We start from the raw sequence: 24,940 nt of genomic DNA on the forward strand, positions 1-24,940 counted from the left end.
CCCGCTCGAACGGTGACTTTGTGATTGCATTAGAGGTTAGTTGGTTGTTAGCTGCCCAGCCAGTCTGCCTTCCTTCCATCCGGGGGTGTTTTCCCGGAGTGGCCCTGTTGTGGGAAGTGGAGCAGAGCGGGGTCCTCCCCCGGAGGTATTGATTTGCCCGTCAGCGATGTGCAGTGCAGAGAGGACCTCAGGCCTTGGTGTTGATTATCTGCACAGTGTCTCTGGGAGCGTTATTGACCCATTGCCGCTGACTGCCTGTGGCTCTTGATTTTTCACACCGTCTCCATGACACTCATAATAAAACATACTATCTTATTGCTACCCAGCTCCGAGAGCCAAGTGATTCAGCCTTAGACCACCAAATGTTTCTGGAGCACATTTATTGTATGTGGGGTGAAGGGTTGTAGCAATTTCAGGAGTCTGTCTTGTGTAGTTTTAATAGCTACCTCCATGGCAAGATTCCACACACACTATTGCATTTTTATTCCCTTTAAAAAGCCAGTCCTCCCTTTGCATATATTGTTAACATGAAATTTTGCATTATGATTATAAACTAATTTTAAAACATTGGAAAAATTAAAAGAATATTCTGTATTACCATTAGGCTTGACATGTTGCTATAAAACTCATTTTCAAAACTAAATATCGAAATGTCACAAGGATTATGCTATGATTTATTACTACAATGAATGATGGATTTTTGAAGTTTCTGATTGTATTTGATTAACATGTTTTTACTTTGCTATTGCCAAAATGTCCTCTATTATACATTTTAATGCCTGATAGGACATCAAGTTATAGGAAATTATGTAAAATCTTTCTTCTCAGTTATCTTAGAAGAATTTTTTTCTATTTAACTGTAATTAGTGGAAAATGGATTTCTTTGAGCATCTTTTTGTTGTGTATTAGAGATTTTACATATTTTAATATCAGGTTATTTTAATTTTTATTTTCTGTATAGTTCCCAATCCAAAATTAGAATAGTAATAATTTCTTTGTGCCCTGAGTGTTGACTTGTGGTGTAGTGTTGCAGAAAGAGCTCAGAAATTCTGAGAAATAGGCTTGGCTTTTGTTGGTACGGAGAGAATAACATGTACATTTCTCAGAGATGCTTTAAATATTTTAACCCACTGTCAATACCATTACTAGTGTAAATAATGATATAGGTCAAGAGACAGCAACTACTCTATTCTTGCCAGAAGTGGCTGGACATTTTTATAGAAAAGATAAGCCAAAGCAAGACTTGCAGGTGAGGTTTAGTATTGTTAGTTACTTTCATTGAAGGTGTCCTATTTTCATTAGTCAGTACAAACAAGTTCCTTTAACAAACCTGTTTTCAAAAAATTCAGTTGAGGAATTATAATGAAAGCTAATTTCTGCTTATTAGTGTGTGTCTGACTTCCTGAATTCCTTGAACTAGGATCTGTTTCAAAAATGTTTGCTATACCACTGATGATAGTATGTTCAAATTATTAGTAGCTCACCACTGGAAAATGTTAATAGTTTGACAGTTTATACCAGTGAGCTTTGCCATTTAATTTTTTTAACACCTTGAAATCATAATTTATGCGTTAGTTGGTGGGTTTAGTTTTTGTGTCTTCTTGTTTTATCAAATTTTAGTAGGTAGGTTTTATGTTTCAAGGATACATGGTTTTCAAAATGTATATTTTTTAAAATACTGAACTGTCATAAAATTAGAGTTTTTAATTAAAGCTTTTAGCATATAGTGTGGCCTCCTAGATTTGCATAAAACCCCAAGCAACAGAATTGTCTCTAATTCGAGCCTAGTTGTTTCTCGGTTGACTGACTTTGGTTTTCGTCCACATGGTGTAATTAGAACTCAATGACAGAAAAATCAGGGAAAGATCCCTCCAAATTAGTGTTGTTAATTCCCCGCCTTGTTTCTACATGCCGCACCTCACGAAGTTTTAGGACAAGTATGATGAGAAGAGATGCAGTAAAACCTCTGTAACTCTCCAGCAGAGGCCTTTCCCAGGTCTAGGTACACACGCTCAGGCAACATTTCATTCCCCTCTGGGGAAAATGCCAGGATACGCCTGACCCGTGGGTATGCCAGCATCGGTGGATTCAATGCCCGCAGCATGGCAGGTCTGAATCGCCTGTGCAGGAGTCGGGTACCGAGTCTACCGTGCACCAGGTTCTCCGTGGTTGCGAGCCCTCCCACCTGATGGTTTCTGATAGCATGAGGTTTGTGTCTCCCTGAAGCCTGAGTGTTTCAGTGTCTTTGGATATTTAGAACCACTTTCAAGTGCACAAGGCTTCCTCTAACCGAGTCATAGGTATCAGGTATTGCAAAGGTTAAGCCTTATCATCAGCACCAAAAAAAAAAAAAAAAAAAAAAAGAGGTTTCATCAAAAACTTCCATCTTCACAACCTTTCGACCACAATTTGATGATGATTATTGATTATTTCACAGCCTTTCACTCCCGCTCTGCCACTGCGGCCAGTCCTGATATACAGATAGGGCTGCAGTCCGGCTAAAATAAGACTCCATCTTGATAATGGACTGAGATGAGATACTGTTATTTGATAAAGATAATTGATGTTTCACAGTGAATTGGAAAGCAGCTTCAAGTGCACTGTATGTGGAGCTATAGTCCACCCACAAATATGGCAGTTGTTTATAAAAATAGAACAAAAGAACTAAAGTTAAATATTCGAACATGGTTGTTAAGAGCATTGGGTGCTATGATTTTTTTTTCATGTTTGGTTATTTTAAGCTCTAGTGGAAAAAATAGTAAGGGGCATATCATGTTATTTTTCCTTTTTGGTTTCAGGTTAGTTTGTTAAAATCTTTCATGGCATGGGTGTTATTGATCAGCTCTCTTGCAGACTCACTGCCTAAATTCTGTGTTTGGATTATGATGAATTACTGTCACGCATAAACTGGGTATCTTAGGTCAGAGTTAAATTTCATGTTATCATTAATCTCTGCAACACTTTACATACTATATGAAAACACAATTTAAATTATTGACCATAAGCGTCATACCTCATGGCAAATGCAATTCAGATCATCTGTGAATGCAGGTTGGGTTTCTCCTCATTTATTATTAACGGATTTCTCTAAAAATAATATGTAACTTGCTGTATGTGTACATTCGTGATTCCTCCAGCCACCAAGTTTAGGTTGATTAAGGTATCATTCATCTTAGGTAGGGTTCATCCGATTTCTTTTAGTCTTATCACCTTCATAACCCCTAATTAAGCAATAAGGCTTGACAGAGAGTATGGTTATCATGAGATAATGACACCCCAAGTGTGTTGTGAGGCCCAGGGTTCAGCTGAGCGCGTCTAAGCCTCTAGGGGTGTGATTATCTCGTGATAAACATGCCACGTCGCTGCTCGTCGACACCCCTGTTGCACGCACATGCGTAGTGCTGGAGTTAGGGGGAAACTGACACCAACTCACCCACCTTCTTCCCCGCCCAGATGTTGATTTCGTGCAGCCATTGATTCACCTCGCAGACTCACAAGCCAACGTTCGAACCCACGGCTGTCATTTTATTGTTTAAATCCATTGACTTGCCATGTACCTCTTTGAACAAAATGTAGATTTACTTCTTTTAAGGTAAAGTTTCTATAGAAGAAAGGCCTCCTGGGAAGCAAATGTATTTTTTGTTGTCCTGATTTTGTAGCAGTTGGTGGAGCCCACTTCAATGAACAGTGAAAGATCAGGGCCTCCTTACATCCAGGGGAATCACGCATGTGCTTACATGCAAATGAAGTGAATCGGCAGTTGTAAGTTCTGTGGGAAGTATTATTTGAATTTTGGGTTTGGAAAATACCTTTTAGCTTATCATTTGTCACTGTCACAGTTAGAAATAGACTAGTACAGGGGGAGAAGAAAATATTACTTTTGTAACTGTTTTAATTCAGATATCTTATGAATTGATAGTATGTCAAGGAAAAATACATTTTATATTCTTGTATAGGGTCTAGTTTGGTATAGTATGTGTATGTATTGTAAAAATAACTTTTGAATATTTTCACGGCTAACTTTTGAATATGTTTAGTATGGATTTAAATTAACTGTGTCTTCTAAAACAAAAATATTTCACTAGAACTGTCTGTGATGAAGAAAATGTTCAGTATCTATGTTTTCCAATATGATAACCACTAGCTACAGATGGCTAATGAGACTGTTTTTAATTTTATTTCCTTTTAATTAATTTGAATTAAAATAGCTGCATTTGTCTTATGGCTAACATATTGGTGATAGCATAGTTCCAAAGGGGGAAAAAAAAAGGAAATCCCTGAAAGTTAATCTTTCTTAAGCTCCTCTTGCACAATTACTGAGAAATGAATGGCTTTGTGGCTTAATAGAGTATTTTCCAAGTAATTAGTCTATGTCAGCAATTTTCAGCCATTGTGCCACAGCACGTTGGTGTGTCTTAAGAATTTTTAAAACCTGCAATACCTGACTATTTAGTCAGGGACACGGACCTCCCTTAGATTGTCAAATTTGAAAAAAAAAAAAGGCCACAGCTAAAACAATAGCCATCCAGCATGAATGAATCAAAGTTATACCTATTTCATTTTTGTTATAAGATGGGCAAAAAATGTTTTTTTTTTTGGTGTGCCTCAGTATTTCAGTAATTGGTGTGTGTGTTCCAGGAGAGGGAAAAGGTTGAAAATCGCTGGACTGGTGAGAAAGGAACCTTCCGGCCTTTTTACCCTTGTCCAGCAGAGGACCAGAGCGGCTGATCCACGCACCACACAGGCGTGTGGCAGTCCTTTTGCTTTTCTAGCTCCTAGTGAGAGCCCCCACGCTCCAGCACCTTACACTGAATTTTAAACAGGTTGTTTAAAAAAAGAAAAAAACAGTGGTAGGGAGTTTCTTTTAAAATGAAAGATCCCACAGATAAGATCATTTGATCTCTAACGTTTCCTTCAGAACAGTAGAGGAAGGGGGAAAGAAAATGGGCTTGCGGACGAAGCCAGATTAACCATGAACTGGTAATTATTGAAGCCGGGCACAGGGTACCTGGAGATTCATTGTACTATTCTGTCTGCTTTTGTACATGTTGAAAATTTCTATAATACTTTTAAATGCAAGTAAATGTCAATACTGAGCTAATATAAATATTTTTTTCCATTGAGGCATTTTATTTGCACATATGTGTTACATCCCTAGAAAAAAGAATCCCAGGATTGTCCCCCCTGTGTGTTTTCATCTTGCTTCTTTACGGTCCCTGAGGCCCCTGAGGTCCTCAGTGCGGCGACACCAAACTGACCGGGCGGAAGCAGGGGCTTCCGCCACTTCCCAGACCTCTGAGCTGCACATCAGATCTGGGGCTGATCGCTCCACGCTTGTTCAGCCTGCCGGTGAGGTTCACAGCGACTTTCCCTGCTCTGTGTTCATCAGTAGTTTCACATTCACCAGCGTAGCCATGCTTCATCGTCACAGGTAGAATCCGGACGACGACTTTGAAGCACGGCCCGATGAGAACCTGGCGTGTGCCCCTCTTTTCAGCACTGTCGATACTCTGGACAGCACCAGCCAGGACATTCTCGCGCACTGGTGTGTTGGCACAGAGATGGCGGAAAGAGCAATATGAATATTAACCTCGCTACCAATAATCCCTATGCACAGTTATATCACAGTTATTTTACTTTAAACGCCTGCCTCTTTCCCCATCCCCATCTCTCACCAGGCTCCCCTGCCGTTTTTGTGCGCAGGCCACTTGAGCTCTTTATTTATTATTATTATTATTATCATTATCATCATTATTATTATTATTAACTCTACTGTTTCCTTTTCTCTTTCTCACACCCCAGGACCTTTGCACATGCTATTTTCTCATTTAAGGCCTCTCTTTTTCTACCCCACATACCCTATTTTCCTCCTCCCCTTAAATTAACCGCTATCTTTACTTGTTTCTAAACCCAACTATCATTTACCATTTACTGCCTCACTGGCACACCAAGCTGTACTCATCTTTGTGGGGACTAGACTGATACTCATTCAGGTCAGGATGCATCCAGACGTCTGGCTGTTCACCTCCTGTTCTCTTGAGATTAGAATCCAGGTGCATGCCTTTCACAGCTTTGGATGCAGATAGGGAGATTGTACCACCTCTCACTTGCCGCCCTCGTCCTCCTCCTTTGTGTTATAAATAGTGCAGGAGAAACTGGTCCAATGGGATTTGGATTCATCTTCAGGGAGGTGAGAGACAACGGTACAGGAGAGAGTGCCTGCTCCCCTGGGAGAGGGGGTAAGGACTCTGAACTTTTAGACATCACAGGCACCGATCAAAAAATGTTTGTGGACCGTACTAGGCCTGCAGACTGTCTATATATGTGGGTGGAAGCGTGAGCAATGAAGAAAAAGAAATGTATCTCTGTTGAATTTTTAGTATCTTATACTTCTATTTAAAATACGGTGTATTAGCCGTAGCCCAAGGTATTTAAAATGCGAATCTCAATACCTGCCTTCAAATGTGGCCCCAGAAATCTCTGAGAGGAGCAAACTGCTAGTGGGGGGAGAGGATCCCCTTCTTTCCATGCAGTGTCTCACTGTGAGGTCACACGTAATTTATAAAATGTCCAGGGTATGACTGTCTTTCAAAATGTACCTTGTATTATTATTTATATCATATAAATATATTTTGCCAGAATTTTACCACTGTTTATTTCTTCTCCAAGCCAGTCAGTCACATGAACCATTTGACGCCAAAGACGCGAGCCCTGCTCAGTGTAAAGTAGCCTTGGGCCCGGGCTGTTTAATTTCATAAGGCTCTCATAATGAAAAAGGATAATTCAGCTAATCACATAGCAACTTCCTTTCTCCTTACCTATCTTGGTTAAGGTGACTGGTCATCTGAAATCACTCCTTCAGCCTACGAGTCCATCCCGAGCTAGACACGTGTCCGTGGCCAAATGCATAACCGCGAATGCTTCCGAGTTGGGGAGGTGGGGGTGCCTGCCTCCTCTGTGGAGCCGGCAACAGTACACAGCAACACAGCCATTTGTGAATTAAAGTCTGTCCGTGGGAAGACGGTAGTCTACCTTTATAAATTGTCTGTGTGGGTTGTGTCTTAAACTCAGGTGTCTCAGAAATGACAGAACCAGTACCAAGGCGAATAGGGGGTTGTGGGGCCTTTATACACAGATTATTCCCAAAAGAGTGAATTTGCTTATGCTAATTTTAAAATTAAAATCAAAGTTTGAGTTTGTCCGGAAGAAGAAAATAATACATCTCTAACAATAGAGCGTAGGAACTAACAGAGAGCTCCGATAAGATCTTCCCTAGTCAGGGGTGTAAATGGAAAGCTTCATGGTTAGGGCCAGAGGGGACATGTGATGGGAATGGAGAACGTTCCCAGTCACAGGGAGTGATCATTCTGGAAACCAGTGCAGGGAGTGCAGACACAGTCGAGTGAAGGCACGTGGACCAGACTTATCCTGGTCGCGTCGCCTTCCCCGCTCCTGCTCTGTGACTTCTCCAGGCCGACCTAACCTCTCCCCACACACTTCGCAGCACTAGGAGTCCGGGGACGGGATGCTGAAGAGGACCTGTAGCCTGCCCTCGTGTAAACGTTTGGTTAAGAGGTGCACCCCAGGTCAGAGCAGTTACTGCCCCTCCTTTGGAGCTAGACTGAGAGAAGCGATAATGACCCAGTCTTTCCTAGAAATGTATACCTCCCCAACTCAAATCTATACTGGATTGTTATAGGTAGCTGACTACACCTTAAATCTATGTTTACATATGTGACAAGTTGAAGGAAACAGAGCACTTCAGGGAGAAAAAAGGCCCTTAGTAGGCTCATAAACTGACCTCTGAAGAAGGAAAGTAGAAAACCCTCTTGAGTGATTTTGGAAACACTCAAATTGTTGAACTACGTACCTGTAAGCCTAAGAAATTATATCTGATAGCAAGAATTTGGAATTCAGAGAGGAGAACTTTTTCTCAAGTTTCTACCAAATAACTTAGCTCTTATCAAAGAACAGTTTGGCATATGGATGCCAAGGTTGACATAGTAATCAATTTAATTTTTTCTTTTATTTTGCTCTGGAATGATGCCATTTGCTATAACGAGATGGGGCTGCCTGGAAAAATGGAAAACTTGCTGACCACTCTGTGAAGCCACATGCTGTGATTTTAAAGTTTCATTATCATAAAAAGTGTGACGTCGTGTCTAGGGTAAAGGCTCTTAAAAAAATTGAATTTGTATCAAAAGAAATGCAGAAATGTATCTCATTTGCCTCTGTCTCCCAGGGTAGGCATTTTCAGCTTTTACCTCTGTAAATGCTCCATGTTAAGTGTGTTAGCAAAGCACTTTCTTCGGGCTATCAGAAGGAGCTTCTGTCTGGGGAAGACGGTGGGATGTGGGGGTGGTGTGTCTCTCCTCTTCACCCTAATTTATAGGAAACCCTTTCACAGGAAGGGTATTTTCCTGTAAAGTGATCAGTCATCTCCCAGGATAATCTTCACATTACTGGCTGCGCGCTTGGCAGTGATCGGGCAGATAAATTGCTGTCAGTCAGTTGTGTGGCAGACGCTTAGGGAAACAGACTCTTCCTTGCTAGTATATCATTCATTTCACATTTTTGTTTATTAAAAATGGAACCAATGGGATTGCTCATCCATTACTACAAAAGGGGCGATTTTCTCTTCAGTCTACGTGAGTTCTGTCGTCTCTGTTGAAGTAAGTGGAAGTCTTGGAAACCTGAGACTTTTCTGAGTTCCTTCAACTATTCTGCTCATTTTCGATCACTAAAAGTGGTTTCTCATCTTCTTAAGAATAGGAATTTCTTCAGTATGTCCTGGGAATATTTTCCGATTTGGTGTTTTCTTTCCTAAAATTTTCCCTGAATAATCTAATTATAAACTCTCGTGACACTGGCTCAGTATGTTTCCACTTGCAAGAGCATTATCTCATAGACTCTGCGATTTTAAACTAAGGAGTAGAGTAGCAAGGTTCTCAGCAGCCTGTGTTAGCAGATTATCCATGAGCCATACAAAATAACTAGTGGCCCTTATAAAATAATTGAATTGTATGCCATGCTAGCCACACATGAACTCTTTCGGATCTCAGCAGAGCCTCACTTCATTCCGGCACCCGTCCACAAAGTTCTGGGCTTCAGGACTGTAAGAAGGGCTTTTACCAAACTGACCACATGCTAGACAGCATTAAATTTCTAAGGGGTCACTAGTAGTTATTAATGTATTCAATAAATATGTCGGGAAGCAATGACACATTACTCAGATGAATTAAATTACCAAAGTACTAGAATTTAAATTGCTAAAACAATTTAGTTTTTTTTTAAGCTGCATATCAAATATTTGGTCTGTTGAAATAATATAAGCTAGAGTATAAGAGACAAAACCACTTTCTTTTGGAATTCAGACTTCTTGATTTTCTGAGCCTGGACTAGTGCTAAGGATATTAAATTCTGAAGGCAATGACCAGTGTGCTCAGTATCTGCCTCCAGCTGCAGGGTAACTGAAGATAGTGGAGAACCAGGAGAAAGCTGCCTTTGGTAAAATCCTGCCCGTTTCCTTAGTGATCAAATTGTAGGATGTTTCCTCTTCAAAATGGTTATTCCCTGGCAAAAAAAAAAAACAGTTTATGGACATACAATTTGTGACTTTTTAAAGCATGGTATAAATGACTATGGAATGTGCAGCATTTGTGTCTTGGTGGGACTAGATTTACTGCGGCTAAAAGTGTTCCAAGACAAACTCGTTCTGTCCGCAGTGCACACCCCGGGACTGCATGGAATTCCAGCTTTCCTCTGGGTCGCCCGTGCACCTTGTCTCTTCCTGAACCATGCCTGGTTCTTCCTGAACTCAGAGATTTGCTTTTCTTTCATCCCCTGCCCCCAGCTGTCCGCCTGAAACTCTTCAAGTGTAGCCTTTTATGCCAGGAAGTGTAACAGTTATTTCACTTGAGAGTTCATGGGAGTTACTAGAACGCATCTGGGGGCTTCCAATTTCTGACGGCCCCCACCCCTTGCTCCCGTCTCTGCTCAACCCCCAGCCTCGGTCACGGCGTCGGCTGCGTGAACTGTGTAATGGGGGCATAGCCGTGACGCCTTTCCCAGGATCTGCTCACGGAGCTACACTCAGGTCGGGTCGGCAGCGAGAGGGCGTTCTGTCCAGTAAGGCCCGCGGAGGAACTCAGACCTCCGGGCGGCCGTGGTAGTTAAAGCGCCCGTGGAGGCGGGCCGCTTGCTACTGTGGGGGCTTACTGACCTGAGATCAGTCCATTCCGAGGGCTGTGATGAGAGACTGGAGCGTCGGCATCTCCCACTATTTAAAGTGAGTCCAAAAGTGTTTAGTAAGAAGCTGCCTCCCCGCTCACATTCATCCATGTCCGGGAGTAGAACATTCTTATGAAACCTCTTGTAAGCCAGAATGGTGTAAAGAGAGGAAGCAGTTACCATTAATTTATATAGAAAAAAATTTGAGCATTCCCAGATCCAAAAGTCAAGGCAGGTACTGTGTCTCTATTTTGTTCACCGCAGTCGAAACACCTAATTACTTTGTGCTTTACACGAAGTGTAACGCCCTTACAAGCTCTCTTAGGCTTTTCTGATACCTTAGGACACATGTTGCTAATGGGTGCACGAAATAAATTGAAAAAAGCAGAGATGCTCAGAGGCACCGTTCAAAGCCACGGTGACTCCAAGCCGAGAAGCCGAGTGTAGGTCCGAGGGAGGAGCTGGGTGGGCCCGCTCCGCTGCCCTGGGCACGTCGCTTCACCGGGCGCTCCCTGCAAAATCTCTTTTGATTGCTCTCAATTTGCAAAATCCAGCCCTAATATAGGCCTTTCTTAATAGTGAAGTGGTATGAAGCAAACTTTGGGAAAGCGAGAAAATGTGTTATTTTTTGTAACCTGAATTGTTTGAGAATCTGTTTCTGCTCTTAAGGAGCTGGTAGCCAAGTATCTACACTGCATGAGGACTCATCACTAATCTTTATTTTTATGTTTTTAGGTGAATCTAACCAAAAAGAAAGATTAGATGCCTTTGTGCATATACTTAGAGACAGAAGAAATAGGGCTTCTCTTAGATTCTGGGGCCTTTAAACAGACTTTTTAAAAATAATTCATAAATTACTGAAAGCATTTAAAAATTAAATTGTCAGAAGGAAAGTTCAAATGCTAACATGACCATATTTACCAAAGAGACTAAATTCCTTAATGTAGAAATGCAAAGTTTATAGCAGTTTTGACAAATAAATGCAACCCCCAAAACATGTAAACTAGGAAATAAATGAAATGAGGCTAACTCGATGAATTGGGAAGTCATACAGCATTAGATGATGCCTGGTAAACGTGTTATTTCCTCCCACCTGTCGGGCAGTTGGTCCAGTCGGGAGGGCGACCCCCAAAGGAGTTAGAAATGCCCAGAACCATTCGGGGGGGAGCACAGGAAACTGCCTCACTTCTTCCTCCTGCTCCGTCACCCAGGAGAACACGGGCTTTGGGTCCCAGGCTTCCCAAGCAGCCGGCCGCTCTGCAGACACGGCATTCTTTATTAGCCTGCCATGGGCCCGGGAGCATTTAGGCGTTTTGGGGTTTGTTTTTTTTAACACCTTTTTAGTATTTCAACTGAGACATAGAAAAGAACATGCAATGTTCTGTTAAAATTACCTGCAAATAACCTGAACGAAAATGAACTGGATTTTTTCCATACCTAATCCAGATGAAATCACATTTCTTTTTCTTTTCTTTTTTTTTAAGATTTTACTTATTTACTTTTTAGAGAGGGGAAGGGAGGGAGAAAGAGAGGGAGAGAAACATCAGCGTGTGGTTGCCTCTCATGCACCCACTACTGGGGACCTGGCCTACAACCCAGGCCTGTGCCCTGACTGGGAATCAAACCCGTGACCCCTCGATTCACAGGCCGGCTCTTAACCACTGAGCCACACCAGCCAGGGCGGAATCACATTTCTTAACTAGAAACAGTTTCATATGAGTTAAATATTAGTGAAAGCTATGGTATATAAATCTTTAATTGCCTGAGCATCATATAATTAATGCAGCTTTCATGAGACCTTAAAAAAATCAGATTCAAAACAAACCTGGATTAAACAATGAATTGTTCAGAGGAGAGGAAGCAATTACTTTTCAGAAACAACATATACCCTTCTCCATGGTGTCCAGCAGAGTGTTTTCAAGTACGATTTGATCAATAACCTCACAGTAGTGGCAGATATAGAAAAGAATAAATGTTTATCACACTCAGGCAAAGCTGAAGCATTTGCTGGAAAGACAGCATACATTCCTGAATTTCCCCATGGATCAGACCTGGGGGTGCGGAAAGGGCTCCTCGACTAGAGCTGTAAGGTTGGGTGTTTGGGACTGAAGTTAAATTAACAGTGCATTTTTATTGTAAATATCTGTGTGTTTCTCAGATGTTTATAAGGAGTTATGCTCGAGTCCAAAGGGTGTTTCATTTCTTTGTGAACTCGGGGTAGATGACCCGGGTCTTAGCAACCGAAGAGAGAAATTCATGGCAAATAACGGTGGCATCCTAAGTCTCTCCGCAGTCTTCGACACCCATCTTTGTATTGTGTGTGCTAGAAAAAAATCACGGGAGAACTTAGGATTGGCAGAATGCTTTTGAATACAGAAATAAAGAAAAGTTAAATTCATTGGGTAGGTGGAAATATGAGAGGTAAATATTGTAGGAATAAGTAAATAGTAGGAGACAATATATATGAAATGGTGATGATGGCTTATATTAGTAAACCTCAGCCGGACAGGAAGAGTGGTCCTCAGAACTCTTTTAAACACTCGTTTGGGGGTAACTAACACAATAGGGAAGGAAAGTAAGAATTCTTTTCTATCTTTCCCCTTGAGATTCCTATATTAGTCCAGGGCCTCTAAGTCCCTGAAAAAATATCTTGAAAAAAGGGCTCAGGAAAAGAAAATCTGTTCAGAAAAATGTAGGCCAGGGGAAAAAAAAACAACAATGAAGGTTTTCTTTGTGTTGACAGCCAGGAGAAGATTGAGATGCATTAGGGTGGAGAAAACAATCAAGGAAAAATAGCCAAGACTAGAGAAGAGAATGTAATGCTTTTGCACTATGATCTTACACAATAGACTCAACAACACAGAGGGACAGAAGGGAAGATGACAAGAAAAATAGAAAACTGCAGATAACTACCCAGCTAAGGCAGAAGTAGAACTTCAGAAAGCCTTCTGAGCATGAACCACGCCCTGGCCTTGCCAAGCAGCTCCCTGACCGGCAGGGCCCAGCACCCTCTGACTGCCCTCTCTCTGCCATTGGCGACACTGCCTGTCCTGCGGTGGCACTGGGGACAGAGGGCCCTGTGGCAGGTTCCCTGGAAGAGCCCTGCGGCTGGCTGGCGGACCCCAGTCTCCTGGGCTTGGGAGTGGTCTCGGACAGGGGAGCTGGGAGCATCCAAGTGCTTACAGAGTCAGGGCTAGGAGATGCATACGGTATGGAAACATTTAGGGAGAATGTCAGGAAGCTAAAATCTTCACGGTATAGTCCTTTTTAATTAACTAGAGAGTTACATTCACATTTTTGAAAGCCTATCATACCAAGATGTATTCAGTGGTGAAGAGAAGGCTTTGTGAACGGTGCTGTAACTCCTTTTCGTATCTGACTTCACCGGTGCTATATCATTTAATTTCTTGTTTTTCTTAGTAAATACAATGTGAAGTAAGGATGAAACAAAACACTGCTTTTTTTTTTCCTTCCTTTATCGGGTGTTATTTTTGTTCTCCATGCCCCTTTGTTGGGTGTTGTTTCACTTATTTGTGTCGTAGTCTGTAGACAGATTTATTTGTTCTAATAGGCTCCAATCACTCTGTTTCCCAATGGTTTTGCAAACTGCCTTCTTGGGAAAGGATTAGTGTGTTGAGACTCGGTAAGCTGGGACAGCGGCCCCTCAGCTGGGTCACACACGCCTGCAGGGAGGCGGAGGTCCCTGCGGAACTCTGTGCACTGACACAAGCAAAGTGTGTGAGTTAGTGCTTTCCCACAGCTTGATCATTCTTCCGGACACCGTTCAGAAGTTTCCCTCGCATAAAAGCTAGACAGTTCGTTTCAGTGCCGTGCCATTTATTAAAAATAAATCTTCGTGTATTTCTGGGATAGAATCTTTCATGTGGGGATATTTGTATTAAAAAAATCTAGAATTTCTAAAATACATTTCTAAATCTTTACCTTTAGAATTGAATATGCGTATTTGTGGACAATAGCAGATGTCCATTTAGGGTTAAGACTTTCAAACAAAGAAGGTAAGACTGGTTTGGGCCAGCAATCCTGGATCAATAGCCAGTATTGTAAATTGAACAGAAATGTATGGCTTATGTTAAGAAGGAAGAAAAGTCTCTTGCGGCATGCACAGATCCACTATGGAGTGATGAACGCGAATTCAAGGAAAAGAACCCTTCCAGCGGATTTACAGGAAAGGTATCCTTACTGAGAAACAGCAGGCTGTGGTTAAGACCCCCCAAGGGAAACTGGGGGAGCACTGTCCGCCGAGACCTGATGAAAAACTAGAAAATGCATTCCGGGGAGCAGCCGTAGCCTCCTGCTCCAAGCAATTAGCCCTTTGCCTGGCCATTTCTCGCCACTTCCGGGCAGCAGCAACAAAAGCTTCAGTTCCTACATAGCCCACTCTCCCCTGATACATCTGTTTTGCTACATTTGCATATTTATAACTGTTTTAGTGAGGTATAATTTACATATGAGAAATTCACTCACTGTAAGTGCACAGTTTGATGAGTGACAGCAAATGTGGGCAGGCCTGCCGCGACCACGGCCGTCAGCACAAGACCCCCTCCGTCGGCCCCAGAGGTGTCCACCCCCCTCCCCTGCTCTCTGGCAGCTGCCGGTCTTCCTGTCACTGTGGTTTGGCCTCACGGAGAATTCCATGTAAATGGAATCATACAGTCCGTGGTTTTCTGTGTCTGGCTTATTTCATTTCAGCATTAGGTTTACGCTCATCCACCTAACCATATTTTCAGTCTGTGTCCTGACTCATCGCCGATATTGGGCTTCTGGAAACAGAATCCCAAATCCGAACCCTAACTAGAAAACGGGCCCATTTACACTGGAACAGAAATTGTTTCGCCACATTAAATAAAGAAAAATCAAAACCAAAAACAAACAATTATTGGAGCAGTCATTCTTTTTGGAGCTTATAATTATTCACGGGGATTCTTAATTCCTATGTATGCCCCCTCCTAGCATGCTTCCTAGTATCTGCATTTTTTTTAATTAAATGAAAAAAGTGTTTTTCTTTTCTACATTTTGTGCTCTTTACACATCTCTCAAAATCATGTACTGGGCCCTGCAGCGTGTTCAAGGATAGCTAGAAATCAGTAAGTCAGAAAATCCTCGTGTGAAAAAGTAAATACCCCTTCAACCTGTATGTGAGTGTATTATGAATTTCTTTACAGCTATGACTGCAGTAAATCGTCTAAGCGAATGAACCTTTTTCTGCTTCCTAGAAAAAGGTAATCTGCATTGAGACTAATTATCATAAAAACATAGAACAGGAGTTATTCTGTGCTCAGGTTGTAGCTGGATGCTTCTTTTAAAAGTATCCAAGAATGTTTTCTAAACTGTGCATCTAAAATGAGTGTTTATCTGCATCCCACACCTCAAATTATTTACCTATAAAAGTGGATTGACTGGGGTATAAGTAGAAAGTATCCTGTGTTTCCAAGACGTTTCTTCCCACAGACGGAGCGGGCTGAGGGAGCGCGGGAACTTGCGGGCGGTCACACTCGGCGATGTAATAGTGAGCATATGTAGCCGTGCCTGTTACAGACTCGTGCAAAATGTCCTGGAACACTCGAGTGGCTGCAGCTGTCACCTCATTTCTTCTGGATTAAGTTCGGTCAGAAAGAAGCTGCCTCATTTTCTAGTTGCCATTTGCCCAGGAAGTAAAAGCAAATTGTAATGAGGGAATCACAGCAGGAGAACCTCCGAACAAATGAGAGACGCATATTGACTGGCAGCCAGCATGCCATCTCTGTGATAAATGTATTTTTACACACTGCCGTTCAAGGTCATTCACTGTTGTCCTTGAGTGTGCGGCCATCAAAAACCGTGCAGTTCGCATTCAAAACACTTCTAATAATCAGTGTCAAGATGCCTTACTAGAAAAAAAAAATCAGCCACTAATTTTAGACAGCATTTAGAGAGATTAAACATCTTTACATTTTTACTGTGGTCTTTGTCTTGCTGTTGTTGAAAATTGACCAGGAATCAAAAAGGGCATAACTTTTGGAGACAGTCATGGAGCATATTTATGCAGATTTGTTACAGTGTTCAGGAAGGCCAAACTTGAACATGAACACACCTCCGTAATTAGCCAGCCCTTCTTTGTTTTGTGTTTCTTCAGGTTGCTTTGTTTTTTAATTTAAAGAATTTATAATCTACGAATTCTGAGACAAAACTCTTTTCACTTTAAGACATCTACCATATGTTTGAAATAGCTTTTCTATTAAAAATACTCAAAAGAACATTTGCTTTAAGATCTGCCCAAGGCCAAAGAAAATGCTTTCACTCACTTTGAACATATTGGTCACATTTTAACAAGTACTCTAATTATTTGGAGAGAACAATAATCAAGTTATTGAATAATCAAATTACCATTTTTAATTGAAAACGAAACCACATTTATCTAAATATAAGTTGGCAAAACCATGTTGTTATCCAATTTTTAATCTCCATGTGTAGCAAAAAGGTTTAGATGTGAATCTAATATTAAATAACTAAACTATATTTTTAAAGTTAAATTGTGTAGAAAATGTGATGATTTGGACCACACGATGTCTGTCAGTAAATACTTGCTACCATGTTGCTGGGTCTCCAAGCCCTTCCCACACTGTGGGTTCACGGGTCGTGGGTGTCCACCGAAAGCCACGCGGCCCTTCACGGTCTGGATTCAGTCTGATTCGCCATCCACAGTCGGTCAGCTGTCCGCCTCATCCCTCGCACCGTAAATCCCAACCCCTTTGAAGGTTTTCTGGCTTTTCTGACGCGACCGACTGTCTCTCCTCCAGGCCCTGGATTCTGTGACACCTTCTGCATGGAACCCTCTCTCAGTCTTGACTTTAGCTTAGAACCTGAGGTGAACCCAGTGTCTAGGGGTTCGAGACAGGTAACCTCGTGCTTTTCTCTGACATCTCGCAGACCCCTGCTGGCCTAGCCACACACGGATAACCCCTGCGTATCTAAAGACGTTAGAGCGTATGAGGTTCTGGCATCTACAGCAGCGAATCAGGTTCCTAGTGTGTGACATGGACCTTGAAATGCTTTCCCCTTAAAAACGTATAAATAGTGCTCAGGAGACTGAACTGGCACTATGCACTCTGAAGCATTAAGAATTCTCAGGCTTTTGAAAGCTGGCCTAGAAATCTGACTGCTGTCGGTGGCATTGCTGCTGTGGATAAACGTCTCCCACCTTCCAAACAACTGAATTCCAAACAGATTTCAGGACCTCGTGCCCGATGACCGCCTGTGCGGAAACGGCCAGGCTGCGTGGGGAGGAGCGTGGAATGACACCATCTGTGGGGACTGTGCAGAACTGGAGAGAGAGCTGGTCCTTGTTCCTTAGCCCTAATGTAAAAGTCATCGTCAAGAATTTAAAAAACAAACAAGTTCTTGCAAAATCAGCCTTTTTAACCTCGCATGCATCATTTGCCTTCCTGTGGGCTCCGATTTGAGGCCTTGACTTTTTCCTGTGTCCATCAGGAAGCATGCACCAGAAGCTTCATTCAATTTTAGACTTTCCAAAGATCCAGAAGGGGTATTTTCTGTTCTGTTTGAACTCGTACTCCAACCTTGAGTTTGAAGATTTGCAGCGGTGTTAGGGGCACCCTTAGGGTTGCTGGTTGTTTACTTTGTAGCTAACGCAGTTGCAAACGCTGACACCTGAATAATCATAAACTCAAAATCTGTAAGTGCAAATACTTCGTAGTGCTGCCCCTGGCAAACTTAATGTAGAATGCTGTCTCTAAATGTTAATCTCTGCCGACTGAAATGAAAGCATTTGCCATAAACCTGGCATCATAGTATTATTAAAACGTGTGTTTCTTCAGGTATAGTATTTCCCTTCGAAAGAACCCTCCCCTTAACAGAGCCTGCCTGCCTTCTGTTGTTTGACGAACATGGTGAGTGAGTCTAACCATTTCCGAGCTGTGCAAGCAAGTGATACGTGTTAAATGTTTTGAAAAGAGAGAGAAGCACATTTGGGGGGAGCGTGCACTTCACCATATCATGCACACTTTTAATTTTTGAAATGATCTGACAGCCAGGAGTCACATCTGTGAACAAATAAAATATTTTTATAAAAATAAAATAATGCAGAGGAATACCAAATTGCTCCTACTAGAAAAAGTGGTAAACTTTGTTATTTTCAAGACACAGTAACAGAAGGTCTGGAAGGGTGTGTGCCAAGAGGTTTACGGTGGTTCTTCTAAGGTGTAGAATTTGAACAGTAAGAATAGTTTGATGGGGTTTTCCGTTTTATTAAAGGTACTTCAAAAAGTGGTGGGATTGTAGGTAATTTTTAGTTTCTTTTTTTGTGTGTGTTATTGTCTATATATTTTTTTTAAAATCCTCTAAAATAAAAATCATGCTTCTGTTAAAAATCACTTTTGCTGCCCTGACCAGTGTGGCTCGGTTGGGTGTCAGCCTGCAAAGCAAAAGGTCACTGGTTTGATTCCCGATCAGGGCACATGCCTGGGTTACAGGTTCAGTCCCCAGTCCTGGCACATATAAACATGTGGCATGTACTAGACTCAACTGATCAGTGTTTCTCTCTCACATCAATGTTTCTCTTCCTCTCTCACAGTTTCAGGTCATTCCTCTTTTTTGGATTGGTAAAAATGTTAAATCCTTTTGAAATGTGATTTTGAAAAATAGAAACTCTATAGTTTTAGTATAATTTAGGTAAGACAATTTTGTATCTCCTGTCTTCTTTGAAAGACCATATAACCATTTTATGTTAGTCCAAGTCTTCAGAACCCTTCAATACAATTTTCATAGTCCGAGAATACAAAAGCAAAAAATTTGTTCACTTTAAGACTTCTAGCAGCCCTGGCTGGCGTAGCTCAGTGGATTGAGCGCAGGCTGCGAATCAAAGTGTCACAGGTTCGATTCCCAGTCAGGGCACATGCCTGGGTGCAGGCCATGACCCCCAGCAACCGCACATTGATGTTTCTCTCTCTCTCTATCTCCCTCCCCTCTCTCTCTCAAAAAAAATAAATAAAATCTTTAGAAAAAAAAGACTTATAGCATGGATTTGAATAGATTTATGTTAGAAATGCCAATGAAAAAACATGTGGCTTTGGGTCTACCTAAATCTGAATGAAACATTGTAACTTTTTAAGCATATATGAGTTATAATTTAATAAATGTTTTACAATTATTTCATATAGCAATATGAATATTTCATAACAATTTACTCACTATCCTTTCATTTAAAACTGAATCACATTTATCTAAATCACATTAGCATTCAGTGTTAGACTATCCATGAGTTTAGTCACATGTTTAATGATTAATTATTCTTTAATGTTGAATTATATGAAAATGTTATGATTTGAATTATGTCTTTAGCTAATGTTTTTTCTCATGTTGTCATTATTGAGCTTGGGACCCTCACAATAGTAATATACTGTTGTGATTTTATTGGCCCAAAATTGTTGATAATCATGTCTTTAAATAATTAGAAGTTTGCAGTGTTTGGGATTTTGGGCAAACATAATTTTCAAAGTATAATTCAATAAAATTGATCGGTTTAACATGCAAAGAAAGGACTTAGACATTAATAGTGAGACTTAGGGGAAATTTATCCTTCGACTCTGAAAAGGCTCGTTGGGTGCATAGAGGAAGGAAGTTCCTGAAACCAGTGCGTGTGTTTGACAGGCTGCTGTGGCGGCGACTGTAACAGCTGAACACTGGAAAACACGCGTTGATTGACATGTTTAGTCTCTGCCTGGTCATTCATAGCCCTCTTTAAAATTAATCTGAGCATTTGTAGTTGATATCAGTGAGAATGAAAGCCTCGGTATGATACAGATCTGAAGCGATCGCTGATGCCTAAGTTGCAGCAGTGAAGCAGTCTCCAGCTCTGGCGTCAAACCTGACGACGCCTGGACCGGGGCCCTGCGTGTGTGCAGGGCGTGTGGGCGCACGGCCCCCACCCAGACTTTCAGAGGCTGCTGCTTGTTCCTAAGAATTGCCGACATGTAGTTGTCGAGAAGCGCCTTTGATTCATCACTGTCAGTTTACCCTCAACTGGCATTTCAGTAACCTTCAGTAACTGAAAACAGAGAGTAAATACCGCAGCTATTTTTGAGAAATAAAGTCTTTTTATTTAAGGACTTACATATTATAATAAGACTTATGATAGCTCACTTGATGATATTTATCCTTAAATCTATTTTCCATTAAGGTGTTCAAATGATACCAAATCTACTTGGCTTTCACCCCAAATGTGTATTCTTTTCAACTAGATAGCGACAGAAAATAGCTCAATTTATCAAATAGTTCCAATCCCCCTTGCATTGAAAAATGCCACCATGGGTTGACTCTGTGACGTACAGTTGGCATAATGTGAATCAAGGCCGTCAGCCTGGCCCCGCATCAAGAAAAGAAATCTCAGAGCTAAACAGGCATCCCCAGCCCCCCAGTCTCTGTTCTCGGTCCTGTAGAATCTCCAGAGGCAGCATGCGGGCTCCTGTGCTCGCACCGCAGGGCAGCCCAGCCGGTAAGGAACGCCAGGCTCTCCTCTGTCTGGAAGAGTTTTCGGGGAACATTTGCCACCTGCTTTTGTGTTGGTTGATACTTTCAGCCTCTGCTTGCTGTGTCCCAAGTGAGAAAGAGCCAGGCCCTCATTTCACAGGATCCCTTCCTCAGGAGCTCACTTATGCTGCCTGTAGGGAGGTTCTGTGTTGCCTCTTGGGGGCACAGGTGAGCTAATGGGAGGGTGGAAACCTTCAGGACCTGGCGGGGGGTGGGGGGGGGGGGACAGACAGACAGACAGATAGTGCTGATGGGAGAGAAGGGCCGTTTTCCTCTTCCCCAGCTGACGAAGGAGAACAGGGCAGCTTCTCACCTTTGAACTGCTGTAGGAAGGGGTTTGCACAGTTGCAGTTGGGTCGAGGAAAAGCTTTTCTTCCTGTCCCCGCGGGGAGATGCGGCCTGCTGGGTGCCAGCCACCCCACCTGCGTGCCACCTCGCCCAGCTTTTCCTTCCCAAGGACTTCTCGTAAAGTATCTTCTGACGGGATTGTCGGCCACGTTGCAGTTTTCTGATAAAATAAGCATCATGCTGGCCTTCCTGCGTGGTGTGTGAGAAACTATAACAACATCCCGTTGCCTGTAGCTGGACTCGGGAAATCTCACTTTCTCATAGAAATTGCACGATCAGAGACGTGGTCGACAGAGGAGTTGTTTAAGGAAAAGCCACAGGAATGATTGAGAAAGTTGGAAAATGAGACCTAAAAGGAAAGGTTGTAGTCTCTGAGCTGTTTTTTTTTTTAATCCTGAAAATAAAAAGTAAAAATGGGGCAAGTTGCTACGACAGCGCTCACGTCTGCACCAGGGTCCTGCTACAATAGGTGACCTGTTCTCCGCCGCCTCTGTGCCCAGCACGGGAGGAAGCAGGCTCCCTCTCCAGCACTGCGGGTTTCCGTTTGATGTAAGGAAAACTTTCATGACAGCATGCACTGGTAAACGCAGGAAAGGGTCCTCCGGGGGAGGTTTCAGAATCTTCTCTAGAGAGAGATTTTTTACAAGGAGAGAGATGTTCATCTGTCCAACGTGCTCTGAGGCCGCCGGCCCACAACTAGCAAAGAGGAGGGGACCTTCCTGTGTTCCGGCAACATCGTCGGCCTGAAGGACAGAAGCTCAGACAGGCTGCCGCAGGCCTAGTCTGCGGGGATAGTTCCCTTTCACCGGAGCCTTCTGATCAGCCACACGTGAGACTGTCTCCTTTTTTCATGTCCTTGTTGTCTGCCTAAACTATTTATTGAATCTATCATTTGTTTCTTTGAGCAAATGAACCTTAAATATATAATAAAAATTGTCACAAATGGGTTGCTTCAGAGAAAAGAAAGGGGGAGGGATTTTTTTCCCCAAAAGTACTAAATTCTTAACTTTTATACTCTTTTGAAATGCCCCCCACCCCCTTTTGGCGCAGACCGTGAGAGACACCCGTGCGTGGTGGCTGCGGCAGGCACAGAGGTGTGGCCCCTGCCTCTCGCCTGAGTAGTCTGTCTGCTCCCCCGAAGAGGGACCCCCGCTGGGGACTCAGAGGTGTTTGAAGGTCTCCTGGTGACCTCTGCTTTACCTCCTCCCGGGGCTCCTCCTCACTTCCCGGGCACTCGCCTCTCTGAGCGGCTGGCCCTCCTGCAGCTTCTGTCCCCCTCTGCGCCCAGACGGACACGCTGCCGTTCAGGCTCTGCCGTGCCCGCGCCTCGCAAACACACGCTCATCCTCCCCCTCCAGGGCGCGTCAGCCACGCACGAGTGTGCTTTTAGAAATCTCAGGCGGAGCTTCTTGCAGCTGCGCAGCTTCCCTTCGGTCAGGTTCTCCGACGTGCCTCAGAGTGTGGCTCCCAGACACCAGGCTTCTCTCCCTCCCCTGACGAAGAAGCCAAGCCCTCCTCCCGCCCCCAAGCCAGAGAAGAAGTCCGTCTCTCTGGGTTTGCCAGAGGGAGGAAAAGAACCGCAAGAAGACACTGCACATATCGATGAAGGACAAAATGAAACAGACAGGCGTAATGAACAAGCCAGGGAGGGGCTCTTGGAAGGGGAACAGAAATACAGCGAACCCCGCCAACCGTTGTTTCAGAAGAGATCAGAAGTGATCGCCAGTATCCCAGATTTGGGGGTAACAACATTTGTCGCCCAGCCACAGGTGGCTGCGCTGCTTGGGGGAGAGGAGTTAAGAGACACTGCATTATATGACAAGAGTTGAAGTGATAGAATTTGAAGATATTAAATCAGGTTACAGAATAGATTTTTATTTTGATGAAAATCCTTACTTCGAAAATAAAGTTGTCTCCAAAGAATTTCATCTGAGTGAGAGGGGCCATCCGTCTTCAAAGCCTACTGAAATCAAAGGGAAATCCAGAAAGGGTTTGATGAAACGTTCAAGTCAAACGCAGAATACAGCCGGCAGGAAGAGGCAGCGTGAGGAACCGGAGAGCTTTTTTACCTGGTTTACTGACCGTTCTGATGCAGGTGCAGATGAGGTAGGAGAAGTCATCACAGAGGATACTTGGCCAAATCCATTACGGTACTACTTGGTCCCTGATATGGGTGACAAAGAAGGGGAGAAGAAGAGTAAGAAGAAGAAGAAGACTCAGATGATGATGATGATGATGAAGGGTTGGAAGATATTGATGGGGATGAAGGTGAAGAAGATGAAGATGATGATGAGGGAGAGGAAGGAGAGGAAGATGAAGGAGAAGATGACTAATGGGACACTGATGGATTCCAACCTTCTTTGTTAACTTTCTCCAGGCCCTGGGAGCAAGTGCAATCCCTTTTCGTCCCTCTTGTGCTCAGTCTCCCCGTTTCTGAGGTCTCTCTTCCTCCTTCGCACCGTGGTTCTCACCTGATGGGGGGGGGGGGGTGTGCCTTGAACAGAATACAGTGGGAAAAGAATCTCTACCCCTTCCTGTTCCAAATTCATTTTTATCCCTTCCTATCTTGACAAAAGCTTTGTGGAATCAACACCACCGTGCTCCGCTGGAAAAAGGAAGAACCTTCTGCTTCCTGAGCTCTGCTGGGAGCCGGAGGGTGCCGGGCCCGTGTAGTCGTGCACCCATGGAGCTCCAGCTTCTTCCCTCCTTCCTCTGTAGATTGGGCTCAGAGATTACACTGTGTCTCTGTGTGAATGTGGACGGTTAGCACTGACCAACACGTATCTGTCTACTTTCTCTTGTTTAAAAAAAAGAGAAAAAAAAACTAAGAAAGAGGGCGTCATTACAGAAGGTCAGCAAAGGGTGGATTTGAGATGTTCGGTGGGGGGGGTTAAGTAGGCATTTTGACACGTGGCTTCTCCTTTGGCGTGTTTCATTGTGATGTTCAATAGACGTCCTTGCAATTTAAGGTGGCACTTTTGAAATAAAATTCTCTCCTCATGAAGACTTGAACCCTGCCATTCAATGGGAGAGTCAGCAGAACCTTGTGGGCTCTTGTTCGGAACTGACATTGCTCTATTGTAATTTTGTTCCTGTTTATTTTTAAATTTTCTTTTTGTTTCACTGGAAAGGAAAGATGGTGCTCAGTTTTAAACGTTGAAAGTGTAAGAGTTTCTTTGTTACAATAAAACTAAATGTGTACATGCACGCACCCAAGAAATTTGAGGGAGCATGTGTAGCCAACTGGAGACATACTTTCAGCTCAGCAGACACTTCAGACCCCTCCCTCGCCCCCTCCCCCACCAAACTGCAGCTGCCTGTCTGAACCCCAGGGCAGCCCTGCTGCTCCCCGAGGGCCCGCAGCCAAGGCAGCCTTCCTCCCTCTCAGCCCCTGCAAACTGCGTGCTTTCATTTTTCACTTAGGTTTTGCAAATGTGTTACAAAATACACAGGGCTTTATAAAGTCTTTCCCTGTGATGGAGTATTTTTGATAGCAAGATTTTACCCACTTTTGGAAATTTTGACAATTTTTGTTACAAGTAGGAAAATGGGCCTGACTGGTGTGGCTCTGTGGGTTGGGCGTTGTCCTGCAAATCAAAAGGTTGCCAGTTCGATTCCCAGTCAGGGCACATGCCTGGGTTGTGGGCCAGGTCCCTGTTTGGGGACATGCAAGAGGCAACCACACATTGATGTTTCTCTGTCACATCAATGTTTCTCTCCCTCCCTTCCCCTCTCTCTAAAGATAAATAAATAAAATATGTTTGTTTTTTTAAAGTAGGAACATTTAGCCCTGGCTGGCGTAGCTCAGTGGATTGAG

At 43.0% G+C, this 24,940-nt stretch overlaps 1 protein-coding gene and 1 pseudogene across 2 annotated transcripts in view; both read left to right on the forward strand.

The window, feature by feature from the left end:
* The window catches only part of WDR7 (WD repeat domain 7), a 290,553-nt gene that overhangs the window by 251,486 nt on the left and 14,127 nt on the right, over positions 1–24,940 (forward strand). The window lies entirely within an intron of this gene.
* On the forward strand, positions 20,701–23,456 carry LOC123826305 (annotated as a pseudogene).

Source organism: Phyllostomus hastatus, unplaced genomic scaffold (assembly GCF_019186645.2).
Source record: "Phyllostomus hastatus isolate PE091 unplaced genomic scaffold, TTU_PhHast_1.1 phas_contig_80, whole genome shotgun sequence".
NCBI classification, from domain to species: Eukaryota; Metazoa; Chordata; class Mammalia; order Chiroptera; family Phyllostomidae; genus Phyllostomus; species Phyllostomus hastatus.